At 42.1% G+C, this 23745-nt stretch overlaps 1 protein-coding gene across 2 annotated transcripts in view; it reads right to left on the bottom strand.

The window, feature by feature from the left end:
- LOC126864513 (receptor-type guanylate cyclase Gyc76C-like) overlaps positions 1 to 6289 on the bottom strand; it is a 100589-nt gene extending 94300 nt beyond the window's left edge. For both annotated transcript variants that reach the window (XR_007689211.1, XR_007689210.1), the window contains exons 1-2: positions 6076 to 6289; positions 5633 to 5727 (exon numbers count right to left, since the gene is read on the bottom strand). The gene's annotated coding sequence lies outside the window, so the exon portion shown is untranslated. The remainder of the gene's footprint in view (positions 1 to 5632; positions 5728 to 6075) is intronic.
- Positions 6290 to 23745: the final 17456 nt, after the last annotated feature.

Below are 23745 nucleotides of genomic sequence, written 5' to 3'. Positions count from 1 at the left end.
TTTACTCGGTGAATGCTTGTACTTTTTATTTTTCCTCTTCGCTTTATTTCACTCCCTTTTCTTTTTTCTTCTCTTCCTCTTCGTTTTCTTATTCTTTTTCGTCCTTTCCCTGTTTTCATAATAGCGTTTAAATACACATGTTCTCTTTCTCTCACCGCGCGAAAGAAATCGTGAGAGCCGTATCGAGATGGAGGTCGTAAACAGACGCGATATTAAAAGGCCGCAGAAACAGATTTATGGCGTCGTGAACAATCGTCGATATAGTTACGCTCATGGTGGCGAGCTTCACAGCCAACGCTAAGAGCCGGATCTTTAACACATTCTTAACGAAGCTCGCGTTTTACTCCACCGGCAACAGGTTAATCGTTCCTTTTAACGCGTTTCAAGCCTATCGAACGAGGGTGTGGAAAGAAGCTTCTTTCTTTCAAAATATTTTTCTGCCCTCTACTTCTTCTCCTCTGTTATTTTATTTTTTAACTCTGTTTCCCTCGCTTCCTCTTTAGACCGCTTCTTTTTTTTTTTTTTTTCTTGGAATATTTCATTCGTAAAATGTATGGAACACGTGAAAATATAATGCAAGAAATGATAGATTTTTAGAGGCGAGATCAAGGAATTTTGGTGGACGATTGTTCTTTCGAATGCAATTGCGCGAAATGATAGAGGTCGTTTTAACAAGCGACAGGTGCTGGTTCGAAGCGACGGACATGGAAACCTGTACGGGAACTTCGTAATGTGGTATTCACCGCGCGTATTTCCGCTTGTCCCGGATAAATTTCCCGCCCTTATCTCGCGCCGTGCTAAATAAATATTCCACCTAACGCGTGCTTTATCGCGGAAGATCGCGAGTCGTAACGTACGTGCCGTGCAATATCGTCAGAATTATATTCCTTCCGTTCCGTTTCTTTTTCATCGTCTCTGTTCGAACAGCGGATAATAGGCAAATTTTCCGGAAACAGCGGCAACTTCCGTCATTTTCGATAAACTTCGAGGAACGATAATGTACGGATCGAATGAGTATGAGAAACTTTGTGATTCGTGAGCGAAATGCCGCGCAAGAATAAGGACGATATTCAATAAAAACATATACGGGCTATGTATACGTGTATAAAAATCCATGTGACTGAAAAAAATACTTAGTAGCCAGTTCTTATATTAGGTTGGTGCATATGAAATTTCGTTTCTTTGAAGTTTAAATTTGACGAAAATATCGCGCGTTAAATTCCGTCCTATCTTCAATCACCAACCACATTAAAGTAAACTCGATGTCACGTATAACGTAATTCGAAATCACATAAATTCGATGTTGAGAAGATTTACAGATAATAAAGATATCAAAACCTCATTATCGATGCTAAAAGTGTCGTGAAAGTCGCAGGAAACATAAATTTTCGGCAGGGTGAAGGAGTCCCCTGTTCTACATAAATAATTTTTTAATCGAAAGAAACCGCGATACTTTCTTTTTAAGAATTTTCAGATTCTCCAATCGACTTTACAAATTCGCACCATTGTTCTTCGATCTTCGTTCTCGTTTCTTAATTTTTCTTTTAGAACAAATCGTTCGAAATTTTTCAGCTCTCGACGGTTCGAACGATCAAAATTTCCTGCGACTCCGTAACAAATTTTCAGCCTCGAGACCATCGTCATTTTCCTTCGTCAAAGCCAATAGGAAGAGTCACCGTTTTCACATTTGGCATTCGTTTTCATTCGCGATCGCCGGTGAAAAGTTAGAGGAAAGGCATTTTCGAAATCCGCGGCCGACTCGCCAGCTGACGAAGGTCAGCGAGAGAAAGTAAATGTACCTGGTTGTAGCACGTTTTTATTACTATTTCCTTGAGGAGTCGCGGTATCGAGCGCCTCGGGTATTCTTCGAGCACGTTACAATTCGCCATGGTCTCGCGCCAATGTGCCTTCTACGCGTCTACACGCGTGTGTCCGCTTAAGCTATTACATATGTGGAACACGTTTGTTCATACTGCTGACTATATTTAGAAGTTTCTCGAAAGCGAACGTTACACGGTGAACCGTGCATAAGGAAAAGCCCCGCGAAATCTGGAGTAACGCTCTGGGTGTGTATACGCAAACTGTAAACGTTCGTTCGCGCGTTTATGACGGCGACGCGCGTCGTCGTTTCGTTGACTAGATCAATATTGAGATTTAACGCGTAACAAATACATATTTTGCTCCGGCTGTTGCAAAAGATTGCAACGTACCTACGCGATGACATTTCATTTTTAATGAAATATCGCGCGAAATATTACGTCGATGATTTTTTACTTCGTGAGATTTATCCTATTTTAATGATTCTAAGAGATTTGGTAAAAAGAAATTTAACGAGTCAGCGATGCCAGTGAACGCGTTAAAACGGATATCGTGCGATTTCCGTGTGGAATGGAAATTATTTAACGCAGCAGCGAACGCATTGATCGATTAAATCTCGTCATTATCAACCTCGAAAGGTATGGTCCGATCAAAAGAAATAAACGATACGGGATAGAGGGATCGTAGAAAGAAGAAAAGGAGAAAAATATACGACGAAGGTTAAATCGTAAGGTTCGCGGAGCATGTTGCGTGTCAGGGACCTTGTCATGCTGCAACTCGATGGAATCTGATAAGGTCCATCGAGCGGGATAGGACACTCTCTTTTGTCGGCTCCTTTTTTATAACAATTTTTTACGAGAACAAGCAGCCCAGCTTCTGCGAATGCTATTGGATAGGGACTCGCATGACCCACGGTTGGCCGTGGTTTCATACAACTACGAATGACAAAAGAACGGTCTCACAACCCGCAAAATACGAGAGCAGCCGCGTCCTTTCTCCGCCAATTTGCAAACGGTGTATCCTTGAATTCTCCGAATTAATTTCTTCGAATTACCGGAGCAGCGCAAGAAATAGAAACCAAGCGTCGAGAAATACGACTCGGCGGTTGATCGCGTTCGATTCGAAGGTAAAAGTAATCACGAAGAATGATTTGCGACGGGGAATCTCGACTACAGACCGGCAGAAAGTGACTCGATGCGATCATGGGGGCCGACTTTCGAAAAAGGTGATCTCGGTATCTGTGTCACATGGTGTTACATAGAGAATTTTAGGCACGCCTCGATTCGGTTGCGTCAACGGGTTATACGAAGCCACGAGTCTCGAGCTGCCCGATTCAATTTCTATTCGTTCACTGTTCGACGATCATTTTCTAATTAGACGAGCTCGTCAAGTAGGAATGTCGGATGATCGACGCGCGCATAATCGTTGGATAAACTCGACAACCGTCTGACGAATAATTTATGAGACTACATTAATCATACCGTGAGTTACAAGTGTCATCGACGAGTTAAAGATAGCTTTGACGAGTGTCGCGAGACCATCCTTGCTGCCAGACAACAATAAATCCTGCCGCAGCAAGATCGGCCGTGATGGCGAGATCTAGAGCAAACAGCGAAGGCGTTGCTCGATTGTGTGCAAATCGAAATAGCGGTCGTCGATACGCGAGATACACGCTCTATTTTCGTGTTATTGGACCTTCCGTTTATTTTCGTAGACAGGCTAGGGCAAATCACCGAAACGCTGTTTGTTTCTATTCCGCGTCGAAAAGTCACGCCGAGTGCCACCTCGTGTATTTTCCGAACTTCTTCACGCCCGCTGCTCGCAACTTTCAAAAAACTGCAATCTCTTTTCATCACCTTGGCTGAGTGTATTCCTCTGTACGCGAAATTTTTTATCTCGCGCTATTTGTCTTCCTGCGTTGGTCGTTGACTCGTTGTCGTCCTTTCGTTTACCTTCTCCTCGTTTCGACGATGAACCGACCGATCAGAGACGAGAACGACGTATCGCCGGTAACTAGACTGAAACTTCTCCGATTTCTGTCCTATGTTTACGCGCGGTATTGCCAAGCACCCACGCGGATACCGTGGATTTAACGCTCGACTTCTCTTTGTTAGATGTTTCCTCGTTTCAATTCTAAAACAATTTATTACTCTGTCAGAGATATGATATGTAATATCTACCCTTGCGCTGTTGCACTTAAACGACGATTTTCAAATTGCCATCGTAATTTCTTCGCGTTGAAACTCGTTTCTATTGTATATTCATAAATCCTAAATTCCGCGTATCGCATAAATTCCAGAATTTGTTCCTATCGAAACTTGTTTCTAGCGTGCCTACTCGTAACAGACCTATCGCACGTCAATGCGATCGTTCTAGCTAGTCACGAATTTCTTTGCGCGTTCGATACACAGGACAAACGTTTCACAGCACAATTTCACATTTAGCCCGCGTATCGGCACGGGATCTCGGCAAACGAATAATAAGAAAACATCACGAACGTATTTCTCGATATATCCAATGAAAGCAAATTAAAGCAAGTATCACGGTATGTAATTTCCATTAAAATTCGATGTGTCCGAAAATTCGATATCATTCGAACGGATCGAAAGAATTTCGCTCATTAACGATAAAGACGAAAGTATCTCAATTAAAGAGCGAAAACGTTGCGGAATCAAAGCAGGTAGAGCCTTTACTTTGAGAGCACCGCTTCGCACCGGCTCCGGCTAAGCGCCTCGGTTTCTCGGAACGCTTACATCCTCGTAAATATCTGCACGTCGAAGTTGGTTAATACACTTTCGAACGAGTCGGCGGAAAGGGACGCAGGTGACGGTAAGTGGTTTCCTCCGACTTCTGACACCGTTCGCGTTAAAAGGTTCAATCGTTCGCGGTTGTCGACGTTCGATTTTCGAAATTTCGACCGCCCCGTCAGAAACAAGATTGGCTACACACTCACGAGACCCTATTCATGATTTATCGGGCCAAGTTTTCGTCGGCACGTGGCAACACTTGCCCGCCGCCAGTCATTCAGAACTGGCTAGAGTCCTTTCCACGTTGTCCCGATCACCTTTCCCCCCTTTCGATCACCTACCACCGTCCCATTCCAATCGCCTTCTTTTCTATTCTTCTTTTTTCGCCAGCCTACGCTCCTCCGAACATCGCGGACCTTGCCTCTCTATTTTCTCTAACCTGTCTCTGGTATCGTGTTTGTGCGCGTTGTTTTTTGGCCTACTTCAAACGGTACGTAGAAGCTCGACATGGAATTTTAGGGAGTCGCAATGCAAACGAACGTTCGTACGCAGACACGTGTATGCTAATATTTGATAGAGATAGAAATGCGTGAATTAAAAATCGTGGAGACAGATTTTGTAACAATGCGTATACTGATAGAAACGAACGCGTTCTTTATAGACGAACGCGTGCGTTTTAGTATCCAATGCAGATTAAAGTACGTGGATTAACCATTTTCCGAGTACATGTTCTATTAGCGTATTGTTCGAGTGGGTGTTGCGATTTGTCACGCGTTAGAAAAACAGAGGCAATTTCAAGGAGTTGCAGTAGAAACGGACGTCAATTCACAGACACGTATGTATTTCAATATTATGCGAAGATAGTAGCGCGTTGATGAAAAATTGTATCTGCTCACGTTGTATTAGCTCATATATTACAGTTATGACTTTCGAGCGAAAGAAAAAGAAACACTTTGCTACGAAGAAAATCGAACGATACGCCTGTTAGCTTATTTTACATTGATCGAAATGTTTCATTAAAATCTTCGTTATAATCTTCTTCATTCTCAATGAATTATCACGCTTACCTGTGTCGTCGTATTCCCGTGTAATTATACTTTGTCAGAGACAGACGATTCTCAGTGGAACACCAGAAGTCGTACGGACACGCGAAATTGCATTCCTGGAAAAGAAAGAGCGCGCAATGGACACCGGTGGCACCACGTCGATCGCGATACCGACACCGTGGAAGATAATTAAAGCATTCCAAGCGATGGCGAACTAGAATCTCCGTAATTTAAATTCGTGACTGTCGCGTGGTCCACGTGAGACAGCGTGCAAGAACGCAGCCCGTAATCGTTACGGTGTATCAAAGAAATAAAAAGCACCGGTTACGGCTATTTTCCTATCTATTTCACAGATTCGTTCGCTATATCCCGTTAAAGAAGCTTCATGGGAAAAATAACAAACAAGCAGACAGGAGGAAAAAAACCAGAAGTTAGGAAAGTAGAGAATGATTTTTCTAAATTACCAAAGATAAGAAACAGCGCAAGGAATGATGTAACGCGCGATGAAATCGTGATGGAAAAAGACACTCGACGGAACGATCGAGAACTATATTTGTCGAAGACGGTAGAGAATTTAAATTAAAACGACCGTCCCGCCGGTACGAAGAGAACGACGTGAGACCGGCGGTCGACAGTGATCGTAGGCGCGCGCGGCCAGACTGACTTCTCTCTGCTCGTCCTCTTTCCCTCGTAGCTCGTACGTCGAGCGTCGTCGCCGTCGGCGTCGTCGTCCCATTCACAGTCCCCGACGCTACTTCGACGCGGTGATATGTTGCCCAGGCGCATGAGCACTAGCCGCGAAAACGATTCGAAAAAGGGGGAGGCGCGCGGAACTCGACCGACTGGACTGTTCCTTTCGATTGCCGGCAATCGTCGTCTTTTTAAGGATCTTTCGCGTTACGTTCGATATCCATTCCCTCGCGATCTCGTCGTTAGGACATCGACCCGGCATTGATATATTTGGATACTGTTTATAGTTATAGTTAATATTCAAGGCTAGAACTTTTTAGAAGTAATCGAAACGAAAAGCATAGAGAAAAACGTGTAACGCAACGAGAGATACAAACTTTAATCAAAAGCCTTTAAAAATCTGACCTATCTGCAGTTGTTCGTTCTAACAACTCTGGTAGTTGTAACTCGAACATACGCGACAAACAACGTTTGCAACTGAAAATTAAATTAAATTCTCTTGGCCCATTGCACAACGCAAAGTCGAGAATTCTAACGCGCCCGAAAAGAGATGAAGATTTAAGACGTTCCATTCGTGCCGATTTTCTGGAAGCGAGCTACCAACCGGATGGAAATAAAAATTCATGTTCCGTCGCGACGATCCGCGAGAGCTCGCTTCTCCGAAATTTTCCCCTCAAGTTTCCCCGATCCTCGAAGCCTCGTGGATGACACCGTAGCACCAGGATTTTGTCAACCGCAAATAAAACCATGCCTTATCCGATGGTAGGGGGATTACGGAAGAAAGTCGGCCGATTCTTGGCCACCGTCCGACGTTTGAGAGAACGAGGCAGCATAGAGCGAAAGAGCTGCTCCCTGGTGAAACAGCGCATCGTGTTCCCCTTCGAGTATCTAATCCAGCGTCGACGAGTATTCAACTTCGCGCTTGCATCGACGAGGCTGAAACTTTCGACTCTCGTTTCATGCTACGTCCGAAAGTCAACGAGCGCGTACATACGATCTCGTTTTCTGTGTCTGTGTCTATACAAGTTGATCTTCACGCATGTACGTGTCAGTGGATCTATGCATGACAAGAGATTATTAACATCAAGTTATACCGGTGCAAGTGATATTGTCCTGGTTTGACGTCGAATGATATCGACATTCCTGTCGGAATGAATTTATACTCGATGGAGTCTGTTTCTGGTATTATTCCATGCCACGATTATGCGTGTTGTACGAAACGTTTTGAAATTTCATCCGCACTGGAATAGGATCGGACTATCGCGATTATGTCGGTAAAATTTGAAACCGATTTAAAAATGTATATAGAAGTTGGAAGATCGTAACAATAGGGCGTATCGTTACAATGCTAACGAAATTTCAAAATGCTTCCTACGATATATACGAGAAGATGCTCCGTGATAAGCGCACAAATATTTCCATGACCCACTGTATCTTCTTGATACGTTCCAGATTCTAGTCTATTCTTTCGTTCTTCTCTAATGCTCTTGAGAAAACGTGGGAACCCAACGCTCCTACCAGGCACAAACAAATCTTCGCGCGCTCAGATTACAGATGAAATATTTGCCAGGCAGCTGTCGTATATTTTAAAACTACAAGAAGTCTAGAGCACCAAAGGCGTGCAAAATATGAAATTATGGTTCATCCGGCTTTACCGTCTTCTTCGCTGCTCCATTAAACATCGCCGATCTTGGGAAAGAAGGGCAAAAAAGTTCGCTGACAGCAACGGCCGAAACTTCGAATTTTTACGCTCCGCAGATAAATCTTGCCGGCCATATTTTTCCACGCGAGAGCGTTCTCCTTTTTGAACGCGAAGCCGAAAAAGCGCGATTGATCGATGGTGTTCGGTGGATCGGCTCGTGAAATTTTTCAGGTCCTGGTCGATCGAATTCGCCCACGAAATACTCGCTGTCACGTTGATCTCACGCGAAGTTTCGTCGCGATAGATCGACGAGGAAGGGGAGAAAGGAGGCGGAGTACGGTACTGCAGGCGGATAACCCTCTTTTTTCGCATCGTCCACCGATTATGCATTACGCAAGTGCGTAAGAACGCGCGGAACTCGCGCGTGACTTGCTTTGGAGAAAGGTGCTTCTACGTACTCGCGGGGACAAACCGTGCCCCTCGCCGCGAAACACATCGTGAATCCACTTCTTTTTCCAACTGTATTTCTGTCTACTTTCACGTAACACACGGCCCTTGTCCTATCGTAACTAAAATCCGAAATTTCCTGAAAACTCGTAGCTCGTGCGTAGTTCGACCCGAAATCGGACCGGTACCGCGAGTCGAAATTTATCGCCGGTTGAAATTTATCGCGAATGTCTTTCGAAGGCTCGTGGTTCTTTGGCTCCGAGCTCTTTTAAACGCCCGACCGGTGAAATTTACTGTAAGGACCCGTCTCGTTCGTTGCCCCAAGAGAAATAATACCTTCTTTCATAATTAACTTAACAAAGCATCTTTATTTCGCTTGGCCTCGTTCGTTTCTAATTTTTCAACGGTAATGGCCGAAGGAACGGAAGAATGGCAAATGAAAGAGGAAAGGGAGAAAACGATTTCGAATTCAGCCCAGTGACGCGATTAAAATATCGCCAAGCCCAACGGTGAAACGAAGAAAAAGTCAATCATCCGGCGGGCGTGAAAGTTCTTCTCGAGATTAGCCATACGCCCTTTCACGCTCGATCGAGGTAAATCACGCAGTTAGCATGGTAATCGCGTCTCCATCGTCGAGGAACGCGTCGTGAGTAAGACCTCGTGCGCACAACCTCATCCGCGATTTTTCTACCGAGCCAAGCGAGAAGAGGAGCGGCTCGTCCTCGGGATCATTGTCGCGCGACCTAGTTTTCCACACGGTTAATTAAATCTTTTTTTTACCCGGACGGCTCCAATCGAAATCGGGCCACATGGGGTGGGACCGGCCATTAAACGCTCGTTACGCCTCGTTTTCATGCCGATAGCACCGTCGAAAGTATATAAAAAAGAGCAAATTCCGTGTAATTGCCATCCCCATCTCAGGCAATCGTCGATCTTGTTACACGAACGACAAAGCGACACGACCACCACGACGATCTTTCATCTCCTTCTGCGCTGCTTGTTTGTTTTTCCATCCCATTAAATTGCTTTTTCTTTTCCTCTCGTTTACCCTTTTTCATCGTTCGTTTTTATTTTCTTTTTCGATCGAGGTTGCACCTAGTCTACTCGCGAACGTCGAGAGGCTTTGAGAGGTTCTATTTGTTTCGATTTTACGATTTTCGTTTCTTTTTGTCTGCTTCATAGGTGTTTCTCTAATGTGTTCGTTTTATTTGTTGAGTTTACAAGATCGTATCGGCAGCGATACAGAATTTAGTTATTTTTACGTTTGCCGAGTTATATAGGTCAAGATACGCCATAAATTTCGTGTATTCTTTTTCTTTTCTTTTTCTTATGGGACGATCACCGTATCGTATTTTAAAATCAATTTATCGATACTCGTTGCACTAAAACTACACGCGACGAATTATCGGGAAAAAAAATCTGCGAAATAACCTAGTTATATTTAACGACGAAAGAGAGCAGCAGGTGGAGCGGAGCAAAGTAGCCAGTTAAGAGTGGCAAATTAAAAGACAAGTGAGCCTTCGGGACAAAATTCAACTTTGTGACAAGTATAACGACACAAAGATTCATCGATCATCATACGTGATCGGCTTGTTAAACAAAGCTGCTATCGTAGTCATCGATCTGGTTTCCGTATGTAGAATGAAGTTGTTGTTGATCGAACGAGACGAAGAAGACGACGAAGAAGAAGAGGAAGAAGCAAGAAAGGAACGATCAGCGGTTCAGAAGCGTTCTCACGTAAAAATACTCGCGTTAATTTCATTGCACGCGTTAATACATGCTCCGAAATGGTTCGCTTTCCGATCGTTCGTAATTACACCGATTATCCGTGGTGAGCGTGCATGTCCAGCCATTTTGAACATAAATTACTCGCGATCACCGATACGTCCCTGCATCGGTAGAGAAATAAAAGAAATCGCGATGGAGTACGTGACCATCGAAAGGTTCTGCCCTTTTTACCGATACTTTCTCGACGTTTGCAACTGTTCCCGAGTTGGCTCGGGGCCAACAATCATTTTATTATCGCAGTTTGCACCGCACGGGACTGGCTAACCACGTTGGTCGTTAGTATTTTGTTAGAGGTTTTCCCGGCTTAATAAATTGAATAGCATGGGACAAGTTCGAATTCACGATATCGTTTCGCCTATTCGTTAGAAAAATGGAGCAACGAGATGGTCGCGACCGAAAATTCCACCGGTCTCGTTGCTCTTCCCTTTGTAACTCGTATAAAACTGGCCGCAATTTAAAAACTACTTTACGAAACAACGTTTTAATTTCGGAATAATAGTTTCCGCTTAACGGTATCAATTTTTATCGCCGCATTAACCCGATAAGAAATTTCTGGCGAAGCGTAATTCTTGCGGTCGTAGCTTTACGACCGTGAAACCACAGACCCATTCAGGTTCTCAGAACCTACGCAATTATGTCTAATTCGCGATACATTCGTCTTATTTTTTCCTTCTTCGAGGATTTATCGGGATACACTGGGAAGTTTGGCGTTGAGCGTTCTTCACGGCAAAGTGGCTCGACTTTGTATGAAATTATCGACGTGGTTAAAGCTGTGAAAGACTATTAAAGGTGCTCGAACGACACCTGTTGCTCCACACCGAGTCTCCAACAGAAATTTCGTCGGGTCCGCTTTTCCATGGATTTCGATGTCGCTGCCAATATTTCACTTGGATAATTGTAACCTGCCCGCGGTCCTCGTAAACGTCGTTTCGTGAGAATTACGCTTGCACGTATATTGATAATAACACCGCTGCCACGTAATAACTTGGCAATACGTTTAATTTTCGCGATACTTGCCCCACCACCTCTTTACCCCGTGTACGTTTTACCTTACGTTTGGATTCTCGTTGTACGTCAAGACACGGATTCCACGAATAAAACGCCTGGAGCTTCGTCGCGATCCTGTATCTTTCGTATCCGTGCTTCGCGTAGTTTCAAAAGTTATTTAATAAGGACCGTTCGACGGCTGATGGCTAGGCGAAACTTCTGCCCGTTTTGCTGTCGACCTTCGCTCACGAACGTCTCTTCTTTATGTTTTCTCACGATGAAAATGCTTCCCCGGGAACGGAAGTCACGGACGAGCTTGATTAAAACTCCTTCCATAGCCTCCTTTTTTTCCTTCTAGAAAACGTCTTTTCCTGTTTTTTCATTAGACTCGGACGATATCGAAGCGGTGCGCAATAAGAAATTGAATTCCAGATGGAAACATCGCGATAGATGAGTTTTTCTAGAGCTTCTGGCAATTTGAATTTCTGCTTCTTAAAAAAAAAAAGAAAAAAAAAAATTGAACGAGGATCGAATATTCATATCACTGTAGAGCTTCATTTGTTGGAACGAAACTTCAGCGTCTGACGAAATGAACTCCTGGTGACTGAATCTACTTATATGGACGCGAACTCATTGCGCACGAAGCACCGTGCTAGATGCGTTTTTCCGAACTTTCTACTAATTTAAACTTCTCCTTCTCGACCAAATTTAGACTTATCGTAGATCAATAAGGAAGAATCTCAGATTTCTTAAACTTAGTCTCTAATATAATTAGTATCGAGACCGAATAATCTTATGAAATCGACAATGCTACTACTACTACTATGTTACCATGCTACTAATGGTACTATCGCGACATAAAATCCAAGATTCCAATTGTCGTTAATAATTACTCGATGTCAATTAACGACAAAAACGATCAAAGAGCCACAATGAAAGGATCGAGACGCTCTCTGAGCACAATAGCAAAGTCGACGGCATATTTAATTTCCTGTCGCCGGAAACTCGGCAAAGCAAACAAGGATCGTTTCAGGCTAACTGAACGTCCCACTAATTCAAGCCAAGCGAACGGATAGATTTTGTCCACAAGGGATAGATCGACGCGGAATCGATGAATTCGACGCTGCAATTTAGCCACAGCCCTACCGACTACTGGTAATGCTATTTGCAAACGATGTTTAATTACTGACGAATAAGGATCGATTCGTCTCGACGATATTCAATTCACGAACCGACCAAAACTGTTCGATTAGTCAAAGAACGCGCAGATTAATTAGCTTCTCGCGAGTATCTTGTTTGAAATTGTTAATCGTACGATATTAACGTCTTGTTATTGGTATAATAAACGTTCGTTCGATTGCTGGGAGTTGATACAGACAGCGGAGATTCATTAGAAAAGTTTATATGCCTCTGAGTGAGTACTAATAATATTGGAAATATTTCGAAACTTATTATTAACGTGGATATTCTTGGAACTGTTGGCTATCTATCTATATGCGGTTATTCGTACCTTAGATAGGTACGAGTGGAGGATGTTAGGTGAAAATTAAATAAAAATGAGATACGCAGCGATATTTCTGAAAAATAATGAAATATTGGGTGCTCGTTAGAAAAAAGAAACAACGAAAAAAAGAAGATCGATGTAACAAGGTCTGTTTGATAAATTGATAATAGAAGGACGTTTAAGAGGCGAGAGAAAGATGGCGCCACTAGTTCAACGCCGAGCCACCGAGTTCGCAACGCTTTCCTCATTTTTCTTTATCTATAACGGATTCTAATAAAGAGAAATTTGAAAAATTGCGCTAATTGCAGTATCGTTTATTGCCACAAAATGTAATACACGATCACGTAGTAAAATTAAAATGCAACGTAAAAGTATTAATTAATTGCAATGATACTTTGTTATCACATCCTCTTCTGTTGGTCGGCTTTTAATTCTCTCGACGACTCGTCCGCGAATCGATCGACAAAGCTCCGGGATTTCATGTCGAATCAGATATGAATAATTAAAACGTATCGCTGTTTCGATCTGGACGAAAAACTTTGTAACACTGGCGACTTAATTTCCTCGGAATTACGTATGGTTCGTTAGCGGCATGCGTTATCTAGCAATTCGACCGATAAATAATCGTCGATCTACGTGTAAACGCGAGATGCCCGCCTCTTTCCTTATCTCGATTCGATCGCTTATCGTTTAATGCACGAACAGAATCGAAATGGGTGCAGTGTGGTGAAAGAGGAGCGCTGGCTGCCGCGGAAAACACGATAAGAGTTAATTTGCATAACGCGATGCACGCTCTTGCGTTATTGGCCAGCGCGACTGTAGAAAATCGATCGAATTCCTTTTCGCGAAACCAGTCAGCGATCGAAAAAGTCGCAACTACTTCGTGCAAGCTATCGGTACATATGTATATTTGTATTCGTTTCAACTGTGCTATTTCAACATGGCAGATATTTGAAAACAGAGGGAAGATAAGCGAAGAAAAGCAAGCGAACGTGTTTGAACGATAAATAACGTTTTCAGGAAATTAGTATTACAGAGACGGTTATTCGGTACGTCTGGTGTAATGAAAAATCATCATTACCCTGTTCTGCCCTACTTCCCTCGTCGTGCCATTTCTTCCGTTTCTCTCTGTTCTTTTCAATGTTCGCCGTAACTTCGAAAACTATTCGACAATCGCAAACACGCGGAAATCTAATCTGTCGCGCTCAACGACTAAATAAAATCGTGTTATTCCAATGGTTAGTCAATTTCTCGCGTAAATCGCAATTCGGTAAAATTGCGAGGAAGCGAATTCTTTAAATTTAAATGGATCAAGGTATCGCGAAACGACGATACCATCATCGAGGAACCTTCTTCTCCATATCGCATGGAAAAGAACGTTAACGTATCGCCGAAGCTTAAACGAAACGCGCGATTAAGAATAAGGGTTGGCGGCTGTGGCAAATTACCAGCACCGGGACGAGACTGGTTAATTAATTATGCATACCTTCTTTTCTTTTGCGACTTGCCGCTCGTATCTCTCGCCGTTCCATCCGTTAACTCACCCCATGACGCCTCCGCGTCCTGGAACAGAGCGGTGCGGCGGGTAATTGGAAATCAATACTCGTATCCAACCCTCGAAACATTCTTGCCTTGACGAAAAAGCGATCGTGACCCCTCTTCAACCACGAAAGAAGCTGCCTCTTGCTCCGACCAGCTGAGTCTCGCCTTACGTACGAGCCCTCATTATCACTTTTTGCAACCGCGATATCCGATTTGGCCTGTTTCGCGCCACCCCCAACCGCGTTTCGCTTCCTCCTGCCGGTTTCTTCCGGGAAATACCAACGGGCTTTTAGAAAGATTCCAAGGAGATAGATGATACCGCGTATAAGTAAGGAAATATAATCTTTTCTTATCGACCTGGTTCTTTAGAGGGGCTTTTGACGATTCGTTCGCCATGAAGATAGGAAGCCATACGATTTCTTCCGAAAGGAATAAAAACTGTTGGAACTCTACATAAAAATGCAGGATTCATTTTTACCCTTCATGATGGAGGTTAACGTTTTCGTAGAAAGGTTACGTTCGATTTTTACGCGATTCGATTTCCTGGATGCGGCCAATATCGTTCGTTTAGTGGCCGTTTTCCTTTCGGGGAGAAAGTTGAATCGGGCCACAGGAAACTTGGCCCCTCGACGTTATCGCCGTGACGGGTTCCCTATTTCTTTACGATCTTCCGTTCTTATTGTGCCCGAAAAGAATTTACGCCGTAAAAAATTAATATGAATAAGTTCCACAGATTTTTAAAAGCTTGAGATCTTTATGGTCCATTACTTTGCCGCTTTTACGAGCTACCTACCCCCTTCACCGTCAATAATGTACCTTTATCGTTCCGGTTTAGGGGACCATTGTACCGTTTCTATACGAGGACCCTTTATCGTAATACTTTTTCACAATTAATAATCACATTCGCAACACGATCCATGCCAAGGGATATCGAATTTAAAAGATGATCTTTTTCAATTTTGAATGTAAAATTTCGACCTTCGTTATTCGTTCGGTCCTTTACGAACCATTTATCTTCTTCAACGCGAATCGCGTACTTTTATCGTTCGAGTTTAATGGATCGTTTCTACAGTCTTTGTAGGAAAAAGATCTCTATCTTGATATCTTTCTAAAATTATCTCGTAATCGTCAATCTAATTCGTAACTCGATTCGCGAGAAGAGAGTGCAAAATTTAAAAGGTTATCTTTTTGAAATTTGCAGCGTCGAATTATAAATTCCATTACCCGTTCGTAACGAAACGACGAAACGCGTGATTTTAAAACGTGAGCGATAAAAAGCCGTGGGTATTCGTCGATACATTCAGTGGAGGAGAAATTCGACGTGGTTCGAATGCACGGCGTGTCGCGTCGCGTCGCGACGTCCTCGATCGAAAGTCGATCCAACTGTCAGAGGCCGGCTTTCCTCTCGTCTAATAGAATGAAAATTATGGCTCGAGGAGTGTCGTCACGTCGCCACGAATCTCCTCTACCTAACGACGCTAGATTACGCAGCAATATGCGTGCACGAAGATGTATTATCGCCGATAGAAACCGCTCGACGCGTTAATCCGTACGTGAATCGCATTCACACCGTTTGCCATATTTGACGCGTATCAATTTGCGTCGTTGCATTGAATTACGAACGACGTAATTTGCGTGCATCATAAGAGGTACATCGACCGATTATCTCGATAATAATGTTACCAAAATATTTGAAATTCCCAGTCTGTATACGTATTATTATCGCTTTTACAGCGCGAACGATTAAGAAAGTTTCTTCGCTTTTTCTGACTTTTATAGTCGAGAAAAAGCTTACGGAGATTGAATGGAAAAGTTTCATGAATTATGGAATATTCCGAATGAATTCCATCCAACGTGTTAAACTAATTTACAGGAATCACACTTTCAATTAGATTATTAATGTGGCAGGAAACTGTTATCGATTATTCCATGGTAATTTATTCAGCGTCAAATAAATTTCATAGCTTTTCAAAGAGGAAAAGCAACATCCTCTTCGCTGCCACGCTTTAAGCACTCAAATACGTGTGAGTTTCGTATATTCGTGTGGGTTTTATCGTTACAGTGCTAGCACGACCACGGTTCTTCGATATTGTCCCTCATCGAATTATGCGCATAAGCTTGAAACTTACCAACCTTCGCCGAACTCGCCGCTCGTTTAATTGCGTTCGAGGCAGCTTGGATTCCCAGTTATTTCATCGAATTACGCGGCGCTGTTCACGCAAACATAAGTTTCACGCGACGCATGCTGCCAGCTTTTCCCAAGCAAAATCCTGTCTTAACGATAATTGGATGGATAACGATGTTAAGTTACTTAGTGTTAATAACGTTTTTCTTTTCCGCGCGAACGAGAAGATACCATTAACAGGTAATTAGAAAATTGCTTTGTGGTTGAAGTTGAGAAGGTTTGTAGGGAAAAGGGTGGATGATATAGACACCGAGCTCAGATTGAATATATATTTCCTGTTAATCGAAAGCGAAACGACGTTACAACTTTCTCACTCGCCGTATTTAACCCCTTAATTCGCACGAATCTCTTCCTGGTTTATCAACGGAGATATAGCATTAGTTTTACATCAGTTATCCATTTTTATTGTTAGAATCGTTAACGGAAATGCGAGCTAATGAACATACAAATTATCGTTAACTGGAGGAAAAATTTTTTTGTCACGACGAAGTTTAATCGAACGAATGTATAATATATTCTTTATGAGGTACGAACTATAAATTTCTTCGTAATTTTCACTTTAACAACGGGTCTCTTTAGTCGTTCGACTCGAAGACCAAGTTCCACGATTTAATAACGAAGCGCGAGGATACTGGCGCGAACTTTCATAGTACCCAGTGACGAAATTTGATGGCCGTCAGTTAGGTGGCTTTGTAATTAAAGTTATTAAAGACTGGAGGTACACACAGAAGCAGGGGTGTGTCATTGGCGCCGGTGGATTTGGAAAGGCGTAATGAGAAACGAGGTCGTCGAACGCGTCGCCCGACGACGAATTTAATTATCAGCGCGAAAATATTTTAATTCGTCTTTCCTGACCGTTACGATATATCGAAATTTTTCAGCCGTGGAAAGAGAATGGATTGAAAATCGTTGCGATTCTACAATGCGATTTCACCACGCACACGCTCGTAATTAAGTTTAAAAGCGTGCTTCGGCTGATTACGCTGCCGATGCTTCGCATGTGATACACACACGACGACAAGCTAATTAATTATAGGTGTCGAAAAAGCGACTCGTTTCTGTTGACATTGCCAGACCCTGTTTTTTCGTGTTACTATACGGTACTGATTGAGCGCAAAAATTGGATATTCGCTTCTGAAATATTTCGCTATCACTTTGAGAAAGTATCGCCGATATTAACTGTACAGAGAAGAAAAAATTAACTTCTTGGCAAATCGTCAAATCATAGGTCGTAGGTTATACGGACTTGTGTTTTATATTTAATTTCACGATTTTACGTCGGATAGAATAATCGGATACGACTTGTAATTTGTAGAATTTCGTTCTACGATAGCTTTACAGTATCGAAAATTGTTTAGTTAAATATACGAACGTTTAGCCAGTTATCGACGCAAATAAGGACGCGACAGTGACGAAATCATGACCGTAGGTCAGGTATTTCTTAAAAGCAAGGCGTGGCGAATTTTCATCTTGGAAAGTATTGTACGTTGTCCTCTTGCTCTCTCACCGTCGTTATTCACTGCCCTGGGAATTTTCTCGTCTACTCGGTTGCCTGGCAAATGGACTGGCAAATAGGCTTAAAAGCGAGCGACGCAGTGGGAACAAAGGGATCAACTTCGATATTTCTGCTATTCTCGGCTCATCTGAAGATTCATATCGAGAAACATACTGACTCGCGAAAGTATTCGACACTTACCATAGGAATCTTTCGTGTTCGTGTTATACGAAACATTTTGCAATTTCATTGGCATCCTAACGAGACACGACTGAATCGTGAGATTTAAAAATGTTTCGTACAATACACATAATATATTTGTTTGTAAAAGGTGACGTCGATTGTTCGAATACCTCGACGTGCCTTCGTTATTAGCTTCCCTCTTCGTTGTTTAGCGAAAAAGCTGTTTGAAATTCAACAAATTGAATAAAGCAGGAAGAGAATCGAAAGAATGGCGTCGGACGAAGAAGTTGCTGGTAGTCTCGAATTCAATTATGTCCTTGGTAATCCCAAGAGAAGAAAAGGAAACGTTGCTATCTTCCTTCCGCCGCTAATTGACACTAATTCAATGAAAAAAAATTTCCTTTCGAAGGTTAACCATGCGACACTAAGGGCAGCTAAAAGGGGTGGATCGCTTGGTCGTGTTTTGTCCCTGCTCCATCGATCTTTCTTCGTATCGGCTTCCTGGTTGTAACGTTATTTGAATATCGTAGCTACAGGACAATTGTATTTGCTTCTCAAGGAAACCGAGAATCCTATTGCGTAAAACCGGTGAACTGTATTGGCTTTTACATAAATATAAGTAGCCAAGAAACTGCCAGAGGAATATTGCATCGTTGCGGAAATGCTGCGTCATTCTTTATACCAAAGAGGGAAAAGAGAAGCGAGGCAGGAGAGAAAAAAAAAAAGGAAGTTCAATGAAAGTGATCAATATTTCTCACCCTATCAGCTCCCGAGGAAGACCTTCGCTGACTCTTCGTCTCTACCCGACGAGATTCTGTTCGCTTCACTGGCTGTGATATTTTGTTTCGCAATTTTTATGTATTTTTTGTTATTTGCTGGTTGTGTATGTAATTTCACAATGTCGTTCCTGCTATCTATCTTTCCAATTTGTTCGTAAAAAAAAAAAAAAAACTGAAGTTGAACGAGGCAAACGTTTATTTTTCTTGTTCGGGATCGAATTAATTCGAGCCAGATATTATATAACAAGTATTTCATCGTGTCGAAGCAGGGTTGCAGATAATTAAAGTTACCGTTATATGAATCTTCATTCACTGGAAAGCCAATGGTCTTGAGAAGGAAACTTGCCTCGTTTACGCTCAGCCTCTTCCATTCTGTTTCGGTCTATTCAATTTTATTGAGATGCACGTGACTTTTTCGATGATGTTATCTTTCATTCTAAACACGTCTTTGTCATCTCGTTGGAAAGCAAAAGTATCCATCGAAACCGTCGAATTATCCTATTAACATATACGCAGCATTGTATCTTAGTAAGTTATTTTATGATTAATTAAACGATAAGTATCCTTGTTCTCGATCAGATACACTGAAATTTTAGTTTCTATTATGCAGAATGTTTGAAAAATAATTTCTCTGGTCAAAGTAAAGAAGAAACGAATTTTCCAATGAATCGACGAATAAAATGCATCGTGACTGAGGGAACAAGTAGAACAGATTAAGTCAGGATAAACTTTGTAATTTACATATGGAAGTAAGATTTATCTCACACAGGGAACACACACACATCGAGATATATTTACAATCGTTTATATTAGGTCATTTCCCATTGCTAACCATCGCAGTTACACATTCATTCTTTCATTTTCTTTCTTCGATTTTCCTTTTGAAATATCGAGTCTTATCTTGGTTCTGTGTTTCCATCGATGTAATTAAACACGTATGATCCATTGCTAGATGCTGTACAAGGTACGATTAAATTTATATTAAACTCAACTTAAACTTCGACTCACATAGTTTGGTTATTACGCTTATACGATTAATCGGTCTATGATTCATACAGCGATGTATGTATCTTAATGTACACTTGCGCTGATTCTGATTTTACAAGTACAACATACTTTCGAGTATAATCGAGAAAAGCGACGAAGGTGACATTGAGTGTTATACAATAGAGATTTATCGAGAGTCACGTTCAGAATAAACGTTATAGATTCAGTGAGTCACTCTTTAATTTAAATCAGACGTAATAATCGCTCGCTCCTTCGCACACAATTTACATAGTCGTGACATTCGTTCGATGCGCTATGAAGGTTACACGGTCGTCGATACGAACGGAAGCCGATACAATATTTCAACGATTTTATCAAAGTTATTAAAAAAGAGTCGCATAACAAAACTAGTCTCTTTTAGGTCGCTAGGTAATTGAAAAATACCAAAATTGGCGTATTTCGTATAAATATCTACGTTAGAGTAACTTCTGTTTGGTATAAAAATGATAAAAATACGCGTGGACCTGTGAATTTTTGAAAGAAGTATCGTGATCTTTCTTAAAAAAAAAAAAAAAAGAACAAGAAAAAATGTGTTTTAGAAAAAGAATGGAAGAAATTTCAGACATTTACCTTACGCTTACTTTAATCAGACGCGAATTAAAATTTCATTCAAGTTATACTATACTTTTTGCACCTGACATTAAATGATACGAGAAACCTTGACGGTAAATAAATACTTATTCTCTAAGTTTGTTGCGATTTTTTGTTCGTTGCGCACAACACTGACAGATAACAAGTGACGACGAATAGAATGGAAATATTCCAGACGACTATACGCGTCTAAACATAGATCGTTGAATGGAGCAACCTGACTCGTCTGATGCGAGAAGCACGTTTCAAACGAATCGATCGTTTCAAGAAATCTCGACTCGTCGCGTGTCTGCGGTTCTCCGCAAAAGCTCGCGTTTGTGAACCGACTGCGGTTCACGCCACGGAATTTCGAGCATCCGTGGCACAGCTTCGCCGTGGTGCATTCACATTCCTTCTAGAAAATTCCGAGAGTCGGTCATGGCAGAAACGTGGCTAGAATCCGGGCGAACCGCGAGAACTGGAAAATACCACGGGTTGTACTGTTTCCGCTACCAACCGCGATTCACTGGACCGTGCGATCTGATCGTTCGCGCGTTCGACCGCGAATTAATTATACCCTGGGCCGCATTACGATTAATTGTTTAATTGGCGTACCCGAAGCGATCGAGTTAGCCCTGGACAAAATTATTCGCGCGGAAGGATCGCGTTTTGTCATGAATTGGTCACGTTTCGCTGCGGTGCAAGTTGTTGTCGCAGTGCGAAAATTGAAGGCCGGAAGTGATAATTAAATTGCGGTCGAGTTAGAGCAAGTTCTCCTCGAATTTCTAACCTGCCTTCGGGTACAAAGTTTGTCACGGAATTTTTCTTATTGTTACCGAACATGTTCTATTTCATCGACGATACACAAAAGACGAGATATTCCGTCGTTTGTGTATTTGCAATAAGTACAAATGGATGCTGCAAAGATGGATGGGTTGCAAAGTTAAATCTAAATATCTATTAATCGCGTATATTACGAGGAAAATTGGTATTCGATAGCGAAGCAACTTGGTATCGAAGATCTTTAGACAATTAGCCTCCTTATTTTTCCATTTCTTTATGAAAGATATAGAAACACTCGTACGAAGAGGGATTTATCTGCCGTCAATGTTACGAACGAGGATCTTTACTGCCACATAGAATATTTATTTCTGTTTGGTCGGTGGCATCGTAAAATTCGTTCTCGTATCATCGACGAACCAGTATTCCCGATATGGAGCGTGTTTTCTCGGCTGTCGAATAGACTGTATCCGGCTCTGAAGGGTACTTTGTCATACAAAGTAGCTGCGGTTTACTCGTGACCTATAAAAATCGCTGGGAAGAGGAAGAAAGAAAGAGCGGACACGTTCTCGAGCCCGCAAATCCTCAGCTTCTTACGTAAAGCTCGCATTCGAAAATTCAGGTGAAACTGCTCTCCGCCTGCCTCTCGAAGGAAATTCTCATTTGCATTGGCACAGCCCGGTGAGAATATCACAGCGAGGAACTCACCATGCCGAAAACAAATAACGCTCTCGTCGGTTTACCAACTACCCACACCATGGAATAAATAATTTCGAACGCGACAACTTCTTCAATTAGTTGCAGAAGCCGTCTTATCTCTCACTCGACGATCCGTGCTGCAATTGTTTCGCTTAATAGTTTCCATGAATGCATTCTCCAATTTGGGTTAATTATTCGTGCAAAAAGAGCCACTTATTGTTTCACATGACTCCATTGTTCCTCTTAAACGCAAATACTTTTGGTAAAACCTTCTGTGTGTATAGATATATATGTTGTTCTATTTCCACAAATAGGTCGAAGACGTAGAATAAAATCTAATCGTCGGAAGCTTCGTTTTCTAGAATCTTCGTTGCGATTTCTGAAACTTTAGAAAATTGTCAATTTCATACGACTAGAAAAATTTGTCAGCGTGGAAATGCTTCGTTGGAAAGTTAGCTAAAGTTCTCTGTCGCTGCTCAAGTTCGAAGAGAATATCGAAACGATCGTAACGAAAATTAATTAAATTCCACGATTATTCAACGCTTTAAACTCGAACAACTATCGCGTATAAATCGTTTGACTCGTTCAAGGTTGCCAATTAATATCAGAAGCAACCTTGTGACACATTTCTTCGTTCGCGTCAGCCAGGTGCTGTTCTCTCGATGCAACCTTGTTCCAAGTTTTATCAGGAACTCGCTTCTTGACGGATGTTCATCGAAGATCGATCGTTCGTCGTGAGAACGAAGCTGGTGTTTTGTAATTCATTAAAACAGTTGTGGATTGATAGCTTCACTCGGCCATTTGCCATCGAGCTTGTACACACCGACACGGATGGAACGAATTCCACGCAGGAAGGTATCTGTTATTCACAGATCGTTACTTCCGTCATTCAAGTGGCACTCGATGCACCGTTACGAGCGCTCAAGCTTCCTTGAAATTTGTTTTCCATCGATTTACTCGAAGAAAAAGCAACTTTTAAAAGGGACCGATAACGAGGCGAGCACATTGTTTCACGGTAAACGAAGTAGAAACAGAACATAGCGTAACGTACTCTTGAAATATTCTTAGCGGATTTTTACGTAAATTCATATTCTTACGGGTGCGACTATGTACAAAAATTTGCTTCATCCGTCAAATATTATATCGTAATAGAAGATGTTCCATTTAAGGTCACAGGTAGTTCCATTTAAGCTCGGACGAACGTTCTATCGATAGAAGCTTCGATGTTCTAATAAAGATAAATGAAGGGGAAAGATCGCTGCTAAGTGGAAGTTAGGAGCGTGCAGCGCACAATGTTACAACAACATGATCTCGTTACACCAGTAAATCTGACGAGTTTAACAGATCAACGTCACGGTTGATCATTGAATACGCAATGAGCTCGATAATTACCGCGTGTACAACTATCTCGCGACCGTGCGATTAAATTTTCGATTAAACGGTGACGATAGATTTCCGCGAATTGCTCGATCGTTTAAACAATTGTTTCAACGCTGTTTCGACATTAACGTTGGCTCAACGTTAGCTCAACTTCGACGTTCCGTCGTCGCCTCTGTTTTATTTCTTGCATCTATCTCGTGGAATGAATTCGATCGAGCGTGGATAAAGTTCGATATATCGTAATAGGCATTATCGTTAACCGATAACAGGTAAAATTCGATTTTCAATTTCCCTTAATTTTCCAACTTGTTTGCGCGGCCACGAAGCCGTCATCGATCCATTCACTCGTCGTTCAAATGCGTGCGATCGAGAATTACAAGGTCGTCGTTGGAAAATTGTCGGAATACCTCGTTGTC

Source organism: Bombus huntii, chromosome 4 (assembly GCF_024542735.1).
Source record: "Bombus huntii isolate Logan2020A chromosome 4, iyBomHunt1.1, whole genome shotgun sequence".
NCBI classification, from domain to species: domain Eukaryota; kingdom Metazoa; phylum Arthropoda; class Insecta; order Hymenoptera; family Apidae; genus Bombus; species Bombus huntii.
The sequence above is the reverse complement of the archived record's forward strand: the minus strand, read 5'-3'. Positions and strand labels throughout refer to the sequence as shown.